The sequence below is a fragment of the Schistocerca cancellata genome, chromosome 10, assembly GCF_023864275.1.
Source record: "Schistocerca cancellata isolate TAMUIC-IGC-003103 chromosome 10, iqSchCanc2.1, whole genome shotgun sequence".
Classification (NCBI taxonomy): domain Eukaryota; kingdom Metazoa; phylum Arthropoda; class Insecta; order Orthoptera; family Acrididae; genus Schistocerca; species Schistocerca cancellata.
The window spans coordinates 117518040-117529387 of NC_064635.1; positions in this window are offsets into that span (position 1 = coordinate 117518040).

Here is an 11348-nt window from a genome sequence, read left to right on the forward strand (position 1 = left end):
AAGCGACTCTCATCGCTGAAGACGACACGTCTCCATTCGTCCCTCCATTCACGCCTGTCGCGACACCACTGGAGGCGGGCTGCACGATGTTGGGGCGTGAGCGGAAGACGGCCTAACGGTGTGCGGGACCGTAGCCCAGCTTCATGGAGACGGTTGCGAATGGTCCTCGCCGATACCCCAGGAGCAACAGTGTCCCTAATTTGCTGGGAAGTGGCGGTGCGGTCCCCTACGGCACTGCGTAGGATCCTACGGTCTTGGCGTGCATCCGTGCGTCGCTGCGGTCCGGTCCCAGGTCGACGGGCACATGCACCTTCCGTCGACCACTGGCGACAACACTGATGTACTGTGGAGACCTCACGCCCCACGTGTTGAGCAATTCGGCGGTACGTCCACCCGGCCTCCCGCATGCCCACTATACGCCCTCGCTCAAAGTCCGTCAACTGCACATACGGTTCACGTCCACGCTGTCGCGGCATGCTACCATTGGTAAAGACTGCGATGGAGCTCCGTATGCCACGGCAAACTGGCTGACACTGACGGCGGCGGTGCACAAATGCTGCGCAGCTAGCGCCATTCGACGGCCAACACCGCGGTTCCTGGTGTGTCCGCTGTGCCGTGCGTGTGATCATTGCTTGTACAGCCCTCTCGCAGTGTCCGGAGCAAGTATGGTGGGTCTGACACACCGGTGTCAATGTGTTCTTTTTTCCATTTCCAGGAGTGTATATATTGTGAAAAGCAATGGTCCCATAACACTCCGCTGTGGCACGCCAGAGGTTACTTTAACGTCTGTGGACGTCTCTCCGTTGATAACAACATGCTGATATGTGTGGGATATGGTGACATGGCAGGTGGTGAGACGAACTTTGCAACCAGGTGAACGCAGCATGGATGGCTATACCACGGGATGCAGTTCGCGCCTTACATGCGTCGGTGCCGCCACACGTGGAACAAGTTATCATGGCCCATGGCGGACACTGTGCCTACTAGGCAACAGGACACATGCTGAACCGAGGTGACTGAAATCAGGGTGTTCTGTTTCTTCTGAACGTGTGTGCATTTTAGTCACTGTCTGTAGAGAGGGTACGTGACGAGGGAAATACTGAAGTGATTGTTGCTTAGCGCTCCTCGCGTCGAAGAACTGCTGCCTCCTAATGTAACACAGTGCAAATTGTCGAGCAGAGTAATAGATGCAGGACAGACCTCTTGCATAATGAGGCAACGTCTGCACGCAAGAACGTGCATGCATACATGCATTGTTTCTAATAATTTTTGTCCATGCCGTTTTGTTCCCGTGCATCGGCGATCGCGCACGGGGAAAGATGCATTCACGTTGTCAAGTGCTTACCAGTTCACCACGAGCTTTACGTTGATGGAAAGCGTAAGATCCGCAATGGTACCCGAAACCGGTGGCGTGGAAACAGAAAATATCTACAAAAAGCAGCTGTTGCGTTCTTACTTACCTCGCGTTTTTAGACTAACAGGCGACCGCAGATTTGCATGAACGTCTGTGACGCGCTTTTATGAAACATTGATACTTCTCTCCTACGATTTCAATCGCAGCAAGTGTTCGGTAAAAATAAGGGGAGCGTAAGTTGCCGAAAATATGTTGACAATTTTGGCAGTGATACTGGTAAGCGCTTATCTTGCATCACTTTTATTTTATCATTATACAAAAACAAGGTCAGCATTCAAATGCAAATTTTTATTTCTTCAGATAAGCATTTCGGTGTTTCACAGTATCATAATCTGAAGATTGGAACGTCGTGAAGCCACAAAACTAGTCATTTGAAGAAATAAAAATTTCCGTCTGGATCTTACCTTTTTTTGTGTAATGCGTAACATGTATTCCTCGCCGCACCCGGAATAGCTTCAGTGCGCTTCCCAAGTACCCGTATAAAAATTTAAAGTAAAAACAAAAAATGAATGTTTTATTTTTGGATACCTCCACTGGAGAACTGGATATAGTGCGTCACTTCCAAAAGAAAGACTCATTTCTCTGCGCCTCTTGGCGCCTATAGTAGGAAGTCGAAAATTATGTACTGCCGCCCATGGCGTAAAGACCAGCAGCAGCACGCTTCCCAAATAACACTGCGAATATTTTGTTGTTTGAAAACAGTGACCGTTCAGTGTAAAACATTGTTAATAAAGGGGGAACGTTACTACCCAATACGTGATTTTTTTCTTTTTTTGTTTTCTTCGTCAGTCTGGAATATTTTGCGTACGTAGATACTTTCTAGATCCAAATTATAGCCAATAAGATAATGACAACATTTGCAAAATTTGGTTCAATTACCTCTCAAACAGAAAAGGTTACATTAGCCCCCTTTCCCTAAACGACTATGCGACGATTAATTACTTGTGCTAAACTTCTGAAGACCGAAAAACCACGGAATTTTTTACTTTTTTTTTCAGGTTTTCGCTAATAACTCAAAAGCGATACATTCTACATCGAATTTTCAAAGGCATAAATTTTCCCACAGAATGACCTATTTAAAATCGGATCAGCCGTTTACCCGCGAGTGATCGTCAAAGATGGGTAATCTTTACCAGCTTGTTGGCGGGAAAGCGAATTCTGCTAAAGTTCTGATGGTGTTACCGAAAAACGGCTCCTCCAAATAAGTGTTATGCACGAAAGTTGCAGGGCATCAAATTCTACTCAGAAAGGGCTTCTAAATTTTAAAATTCAGTCATTCCTTTGCAAAGATGCAAATCAAAACGTGTAATACTATACATATGTATGATGTCTGTTCTGCCGGGCATGTCCAACTGAAACAGCACACTGTTGATACAGCGGCCGTAAGTACCAGATGTCGAAGGAAAGTCCAACGCCAGCCACAATCGAGCATCGAAATAATTCGATGGGGAAAGCTGAAAGAGTGTGACGGGCCAGGACCTGAACCCGGATCTCACATTTAACGCGAGCAGTTGGCTTAACTGCATCGGCCATCTGGACACGTTTTTCTTCCGACCAAAATTCTCAACGCATCGCGCACTATAGTTAAATTGCTTAATTGTTGACACTTCGCGTGTTGTAGCTGTTTTTATCCAACCGGAACGCTCAAGGTCACACACGAACCATTCACTGTTGCCAAACTACCATAACATATGGTCAGCTCACATCCAATTTCTTCTCAGACATTGATGTATTTGGATCCCAGATCCTGTGACTGCCTGTTATATTTCCTATTTCATCACGCATGATCTCTCTCTCTCTCTCTCTCTCTCTCTCTCTCTCTCTCTCTCTCTCTCTCTCTCGCACGCACGCGCGCACGATCCTAATGAAATGCACACGTTTCATACACAGCAATAAGCAAACACTACCGGATCCCTCCGCACAGGTAGCGATTAAGTGTAACATACACAGTTACTCTAACCAGATAGCAGCTTACATCAGATAAGCTTCGCATGACATTCCTTGAACCCAAACTTTTGAAGGCTGTAATGGCCACCAGACTCATAAATACAACTTTTTGCACTGCAGCAGCACAGCGTAGTGGATAGCAAATAAACTGTACATGTGGAAGGGTGTAGGTTCGAACTTTGTCAAATGTAGTGATTTCTTTATTTTTCCAAACCTAGTCAACAGCGTTTATCATTTGCATTCAATTACACTCCTGGAAATGAAAAAAGAACACATTGACACCGGTGTGTCAGACCCACCATACTTGCTCCGGACACTGCGAGAGGGCTGTACAAGCAATGATCACACGCACGGCACAGCGGACACACCAGGAACCGCGGTGTTGGCCGTCGAATGGCGCTAGCTGCGCAGCATTTGTGCACCGCCGCCGTCAGTGTCAGCCAGTTTGCCGTGGCATACGGAGCTCCATCGCAGTCTTTAACACTGGTAGCATGCCGCGAAAGCGTGGACGTGAACCGTATGTGCCGTTGACGGACTTTGAGCGAGGGCGTATAGTGGGCATGCGGGAGGCCGGGTGGACGTACTGCCGAATTGCTCAACACGTGGGGCGTGAGGTCTCCACAGTACATCGATGTTGTCGCCAGTGGTCGGCGGAAGGTGCACGTGCCCGTCGACCTGGGACCGGACCGCAGCGACGCACGGATGCACGCCAAGACCGTAGGATCCTACGCAGTGCCGTAGGGGACCGCACCGCCACTTCCCAGCAAATTAGGGACACTGTTGCTCCTGGGGTATCGGCGAGGACCATTCGCAACCGTCTCCATGAAGCTGGGCTACGGTCCCGCACACCGTTAGGCTGTCTTCCGCTCACGCCCCAACATCGTGCAGCCCGCCTCCAGTGGTGTCGCGACAGGCGTGAATGGAGGGACGAATGGAGACGTGTCGTCTTCAGCGATGAGAGTCGCTTCTGCCTTGGTGCCAATGATGGTCGTATGCGTGTTTGGCGCCGTGCAGGTGAGCGCCACAATCAGGACTGCATACGACCGAGGCACACAGGGCCAACACCCGGCATCATGGTGTGGGGAGCGATCTTCTACACTGGCCGTACACCACTGGTGATCGTCGAGGGGACACTGAATAGTGCACGGTACATCCAAACCGTCATCGAACCCATCGTTCTACCATTCCTAGACCGGCAAGGGAAAGTGCTGTTCCAACAGGACAATGCACGTCCGCATGTATCCCGTGCCACCCAACGTGCTCTAAAAGGTGTAAGTCAACTACCCTGGCCAGCAAGATCTCCGGATCTGTCCCCCATTGAGCATGTTTGGGACTGGATGAAGCGTCGTCTCACGCGGTCTGCACGTCCAGCACGAACGCTGGTCCAACTGAGGCGCCAGGTGGAAATGGCATGGCAAGCCGTTCCACAGGACTACATCCAGCATCTCTACGATCGTCTCCATGGGAGAATAGCAGCCTGCATTGCTGCGAAAGGTGGATATACACTGTACTAGTGCCGACATTGTGCATGCTCTGTTGCCTGTGTCTATGTGCCTGTGGTTCTGTCAGTGTGATCATGTGATGTATCTGACCCCAGGAATGTGTCAATAAAGTTTCCCCTTCCTGGGACAATGAATTCACGGTGTTCTTATTTCAATTTCCAGGAGTGTAGTTGCTTTAAATGTAATTTTTCTTTATTCCAAATTATTTGTCATAACATTTTTATCATCGTATGGACTTTTATTTTCTCTTATTTTTCTTCCTATAATATTTTTTCTGTTTGGAATCTTCTTGAGTAGCCTGTAATCTGCAATGAAGTGCTAACCAGAACTGCTTATCAATTGATGATGTGGCAATGTGTGTAGGCAGTGTGAGGATAGCTCAAGGTAAGCAATGAAAGCTAGAAATTACTGTTAGCTTATAATGCTAAAACTAAAATTTCCCTGCTAAAGATGACTATGCAAAGAAACGTATTATGAACGTTTTCTGTCTTGACTATGCTCGTAGAGCCTTGAAGGCCGAGAACAAAGCAATTGTGATTTTACTTCTGCTGCAGGTTGTTAATCACTGTTTTCTTGGATGTGTTGCACATCACGAGGTTGTGGTTAGGTTAGCACATGAGTTTCAGTTCTAGGCTACAAAACGCATCGTCTGCCACAGTTCAGTCATCAGTCACTTAAAATCAGTTGTCAACAAAACATCTATTTCCATCACACCTCGTGGTGGCCGCTTCCAAAATTGCTCTTCTTTACACATTAACAGCATTTGTGAAGTGACCTGCCATGTTTTTATGTAGCCCTTTACCAATCAGTAGCCAGCAATGGATGTGGCAACACTGTAGCGGCAAACAACAGATGTCAACTATCAAGTAATTTTAATCGAACCATAGGTGCGCTCACTGTCCATTTACCTACTTGCTCGTAGCTAGTCCTATATTCCCACAAGAAGCTGGGAATCTATTGTGCATCCACACTTGATAACTTAATTGATGATTCACAACAGTGTCTGAGTCTCTTGTCGGAAAACAGGACTCGCCAGCAAGTAGATGAACAGATAGTGGACACAACTACTGTTGGCGTCATGTAAGAGGGCGGCCCAATTTTCAGCCATTCTGTGCATCCCTCTCCACTCGCCACTGGCGCTCGATAATATTCATTCTCTTTCGAGCGGAGAGCAGCTACGAAGGTGGGTGAGGGTCACATGCCCAGAAGCATGCGGAAGTGTACCACGTGACTCACAGCCAATCACAAGCCAGTGACGTTCTTTGTCTTCGTTCTGTGTGCACTGTGCTGGGTTCGGAAGGTCTAACTGTTAATTTCAGTCATTGTGTTTCGTGCTGAGTGTTCACTACATTCATAGTGTTCATTATGAGTGATGGTAAGCAATCATGCCAAGTGGTACACAAAAGAATTTGCTCCCCCCCTTCTAACAGCCGTGTACTGCAAGTCTCTAGAGGAACGGAAGGTTCCAAATGATTGGAAAAGAGCACAGGTAGTTCCAGTTTTCAAGAAGGGTCGTCGAGCAGGTGCGCAAAACTATAGGCCCATATCTCTGAAATCGATCTGTTGTAGAATTTAAAAACATGTTTTTTGCTCGCATATCATTTCATTTCTGGAAACAGAATCTATTCTGTAGGAATCAACATCGATTCCGGAAACAGCGATCGTGAGAGACCCAACTCGCTTTATTTGTCCATGAGACACAGAAAATATTAGATACGGGTTCCCAGGTAGATGCCATTTTCCTTGACTTCCGGAAGGCGTTCGATACAGTTCCACACTGTCACCTGATGAACAAAGTAAGAGCCTACAGAATGTCAGACCAGCTGTGTGGCTGGATTGAAGAGTTCTTAGCAAACAGAACACAGCATGTTGTTATCAATGGAGAGACGTCTACAGACCTCTGGCGTGCAACAGAGGAGTGTTATTGGACCATTGCTTTTCACAATATATATAAATGACCTAGTAGATGGTGTCGGAAGTTCCATGCGGCTTTTCGCAGATGATGCTGTAGTAAACAGACAAGTTGCAGCATTAGAAAATTGCAGTGAAATGAAGGAAGATCTGCAGCGGATAGGCACTTGTTGCAGGGAGTGGCAACTGACCCTTAATATAGACAAATATAGTGTATTACGAATACATAGAAAAGATCCTTTATTGTATGATTATCTGATAGCGGAAAAAACACTGGTAGCAGTTACTTCGGTAAAATATATGGAAGTATGCGTACGGAATGGTTTGAAGTGGAAGAATCATATAAAATTGTTGGTAAGGCGGGTGTCAGGTTGAGATTCATTGCGAGAGTCCTTAGAAAATGTAGTCGATCAACAAAGGAGGTGGCTTACGAAACACACGTTCGACCTATACTTGAGTACTGCTCATCAGTGTGCGATCCGTACCAGGTCGGGTTGACAGAGGAGATAGAGAAGATCCGAAGAAGAGCGGCGCGTTTCGTCACAGGGTTATTTGGCAAGCGTGATAGCGTTACGGAGATGTTTAGCAAACTCAAGTGGCAGACTCTGCAAGAGAGGCGCTCTGCATCGCGGTGTAGCTTGCTGCCCAGCTTTCGAGAGTGTGCGTTTCTGGATGAGGTATCGAATATATTGCTTCCCCCCTACTTATACCTCCCGAGGAGATCACGAATGTAAAATTAGAGAGATTCGAGCGCGCACGGAGGCTTTCCGGCAGTCGTTCTTCCTGCGAACCATACTCGACTGGAACAGGAAAGGGAGGTAATGACAGTGGCACGTCAAGTGCCGTCCGCCACACACCGTTGGGTGGCTTATGGAGCATGAATGTAGATGTAGATGAACAGGCAAGAGGACTAGTGTTCCAATACTTTAAGAGACAATCTTCCGCTGAATCCACGCCAGCACAAGGCGCGGGTCGTTCTGTTGCCAAATGCCAGGAGTAGACAGCTGAAGCCTGTGGAGTTGGTTTGAGGACCGTTCTGAGAATATCCAGCGAAGCTAAGACGGCTATACAAGCCTGCGGCTGAGCTGTTTTCAAATCACCAGGGAAGCAACACAACCGCAAAAAGAAGTGGGTGAGCTAGACGATGTTACGAAAAACGTTTTGCGGCGCATAGTGTTCAGTATGTATGCAGAAGGCGAGTATCAAACAGCAGAAAAACTATTTTCGCGTATGAAAGGAGCTGAAAATTTTAACGAAAGCAAATGGACCATGTTGAGGACACTGAAGGACATGGAATTCAGGTATCAGAAAACGAACGATGGTAGGAAATTATTAATGGAACGAAGCGATATTGTAACTGCAAGGACTGTGGTTTTGACAACAATGCAGGAGATCAGTGAAGCTGGCACATCTCGAATTTATTACTTAGATGAGACTTTCGTTAATCAGAACCATGCAAGGGCTATTTTCTGGAAAATGAGCGATGGGTGTGGTGGATTAAAAGTTCCTGTTGGTAATGGTAACAGAATTATAATGCTTCATGTCGGATCAGCGGATACTGCCTTTATTCCCCAGCGTAAACTCATTTTTAAGGCTTCTAAAGCTAAGATTCTGAAGATAACTGCTCTGAAGTAACGTACAGCGTCTTCAAAAGGTACTTAACACAGCCATTATTGCCACATATTCCTGCGTCTTTGGTTTGTCATGGACAATGCGAGCATCCAGTCAGTGCAAGTGAACAAATCTCCAAATACGAACTCCAAAAAGGCAGACATTATTGCATAGTCGTCATCCAGCGGAATACCTCGTAACTCGTCGCATACCAGAGTAGAATCGCTGGTTCTTGCCAATCAACACAAGCCTGCTTACAGATTTTATGAGATAGACGAAACTGCAAAGCAGTATGGACACCATATCGTTAGGTTACCCCCATAACATTGCCATTAAAATCCAATCGAGCTGGTATATGCTCAGATGAAAGCATTTATTGCAGAAAAGAACAATACATTCAAAACTGCAGATGTTGATGAACTTGCACATGGGGCAATAGACAGTATCTCTACATCTGCATGGGCAGCTTGCGTAAGACGCGCAGAAAAACTGCAAGTAGTGAGTCCTACATTTCCACAAGAAGCTGGGAATCTATTGTGCATTCACACTTCAGATTACAACAGGGAAATTAAAAGGGAACACTGTTTTGGAACTATTACTCATAAATCTTTCTGAGTCTGATTCATCTTCGTCTGCCAGCCAAGACAATGGAGTGAATTTCTTGCTGTGAAGTACATAAGTACCAATTACTTCGATTTATGGCTTCGTGTGATTGTGCCTGCAGCAGTATAAAAAATTATTAGTACCTCAAATTTCATCTTTTATCTCGTAACGATGCCGTTTTCTTCATAAAAACTATTGCGTTCAATTAAATACACATACTATAACGCCGTAGCAGGTTGCACAATGAAAGAAAATTAACTTTTAGTAACACATTAAACGATCTCTTTGATATCCTTATGGTCACAAATTAGTAAAACTTGAAAATGCTTTAAATGTATTAGATCACTGTTGGTGCCTTATGTAAGCAATGCAAAAATTCGTTTGATTAACGAAACAAATCCTTATCGTTCAAAAGACGAAACATGAAACATTGACAGTATTTAAAGAAAGAATGAAGCTACATCATGATTACTGACAAAATAATATATCGCCTTGAGATTGAAGCTCTTCCGTCTTTGTTCGCTTTACAAATAAACTGTGCTTTTGGAAAGGATCCGCCTTGAGCAAAACATAATTGTTTATTTTCGTGTTATCACTCAGATGTTTCGTTGAGGTTTCATCATCATCGCTGGGCTTTCATTTCCTTAGTTATACAATAGGAAAAAGATTCGTTAGTGGCATCTCCTCTACACTTTTACTTAAAGTAAACTTCATTCTTTTGCGACTTCATAAACTGTATAATTCCTTGAACATGCTCAAACAGATCAAAGGAGACTTGAAAGCAGCGATGTTAATGTCAGTTGTTATTTGTAGGGCCTCGTCTCTTAGATCTACATCAGTACTTGTGCGCTGCCTCTCACGAGCAGCTCGGTATGGTTCGTGTCTCAAGAAAAACTGTTCCAAAGAACTGCTGTTCATGTTATTTATATAAGTTTAGGAGTTTATGGAGGATAATGGGACTTTTTATTTATCCTGTACAGAAAATCTTTGATGCAGTTTTTCTTTCGTAGTTTGGCGAGTTTCATTTTGTCGCAATTTATTACATGGTTTAAGTCGTTCTTCCATTTATGCAATTCACGGTCAGATTTTACAAGGTAAAACTGCGTTTGCGCTCTGCTTAACATTAAGCATTAAACGCAATGAATATTAATTCAGTTTTTTCTCCATTGTTAATACTTACACTACTGTAAAAGCAAATGGTTATTATTTTAGATATTAAATCAGTTGCAGATTTGAGTGTACAGTAACAGTAGACAACTGTTCAAGACAAACCAGTTCATGACGTAACTCTGAACCGGTCATGTGACATACAATTAGTGGAAACCTCTGGACCAATGGGAGCACATTAAAATGGCAGAAACACCTTCCCAATCTCTCTCTCCCAACAGGAGCACTGTGAAATGGAGGGAAACCTCTATGGAACAATTAGATCCGATCTCCCCTTCTACCCCCTTATCGCCCTTTATAATTAGCTCAACTGTGTAGACCTCTCCATTCCAAGTCCAGGCATCATGGGGACAGGATCAGGGGTGTAAATGATAACTATAGGTAATTGTTGTGTACATAGTTCCGCGTAGTCAGCACGTACACAACTTTCCCACTAGAGCGCGCCCCGCTAAGCACAACAGCGCAGGCGCAGCGCTTGTCCGTCTCCGTACTACGAGATGGCGCTGCCTTAGAGATGGACCAAATTCTGCTTCCGCCGATCTGCGTATTAATATGTAACGCAGCCAATGAGATTGCTGCTAATGTAGAACCTTTTCTCCTCGCAGATCACACTCGCGCAGTGATACCTGAACGCTCGAGGTATTATAACGAGTGTACAGACCTCCGATTAGTCAGTCTGCATTAGTCTGTAGTCAAGTTTCAGTCTGCGCCTAATAAGATTACCATATTCTTGTACATAGCCATGAAGAGAAATGTATAGACACTTTGTCAAGTATCAGAGATATGTGAGAATACGATTAACGTACCAATACCGAAGGAACTTCAGATTGTCAATTGCAAATAGCATCCAGAATCAAGTTAAGTAATTTTATGTTTTTATTATTTTAATAAATGTGTGTGATAATTAATCAAGTTCTGTTTAAAGTTGGTCACCGTCAATCTGCTACTCTAAGCGTGCAAGTGGCATTTCTATCATCCGACCTAACGGCAGAAGATAAACACGCCACTATAAGACCACGAGACACATTTCTGACACTCGCCTACTTCGTTAGAGCGACAAGTCAAATAATCTGATGGTGTGTGTACCGAAGGTCTTACTGTACGCACACCACAGTAATGAATCCAGGTGGAAACAAAGATTGAAAGCCGGGTCTCTTGCTCACTAGGCAGATGCACTGGCCACTGGCAACTGC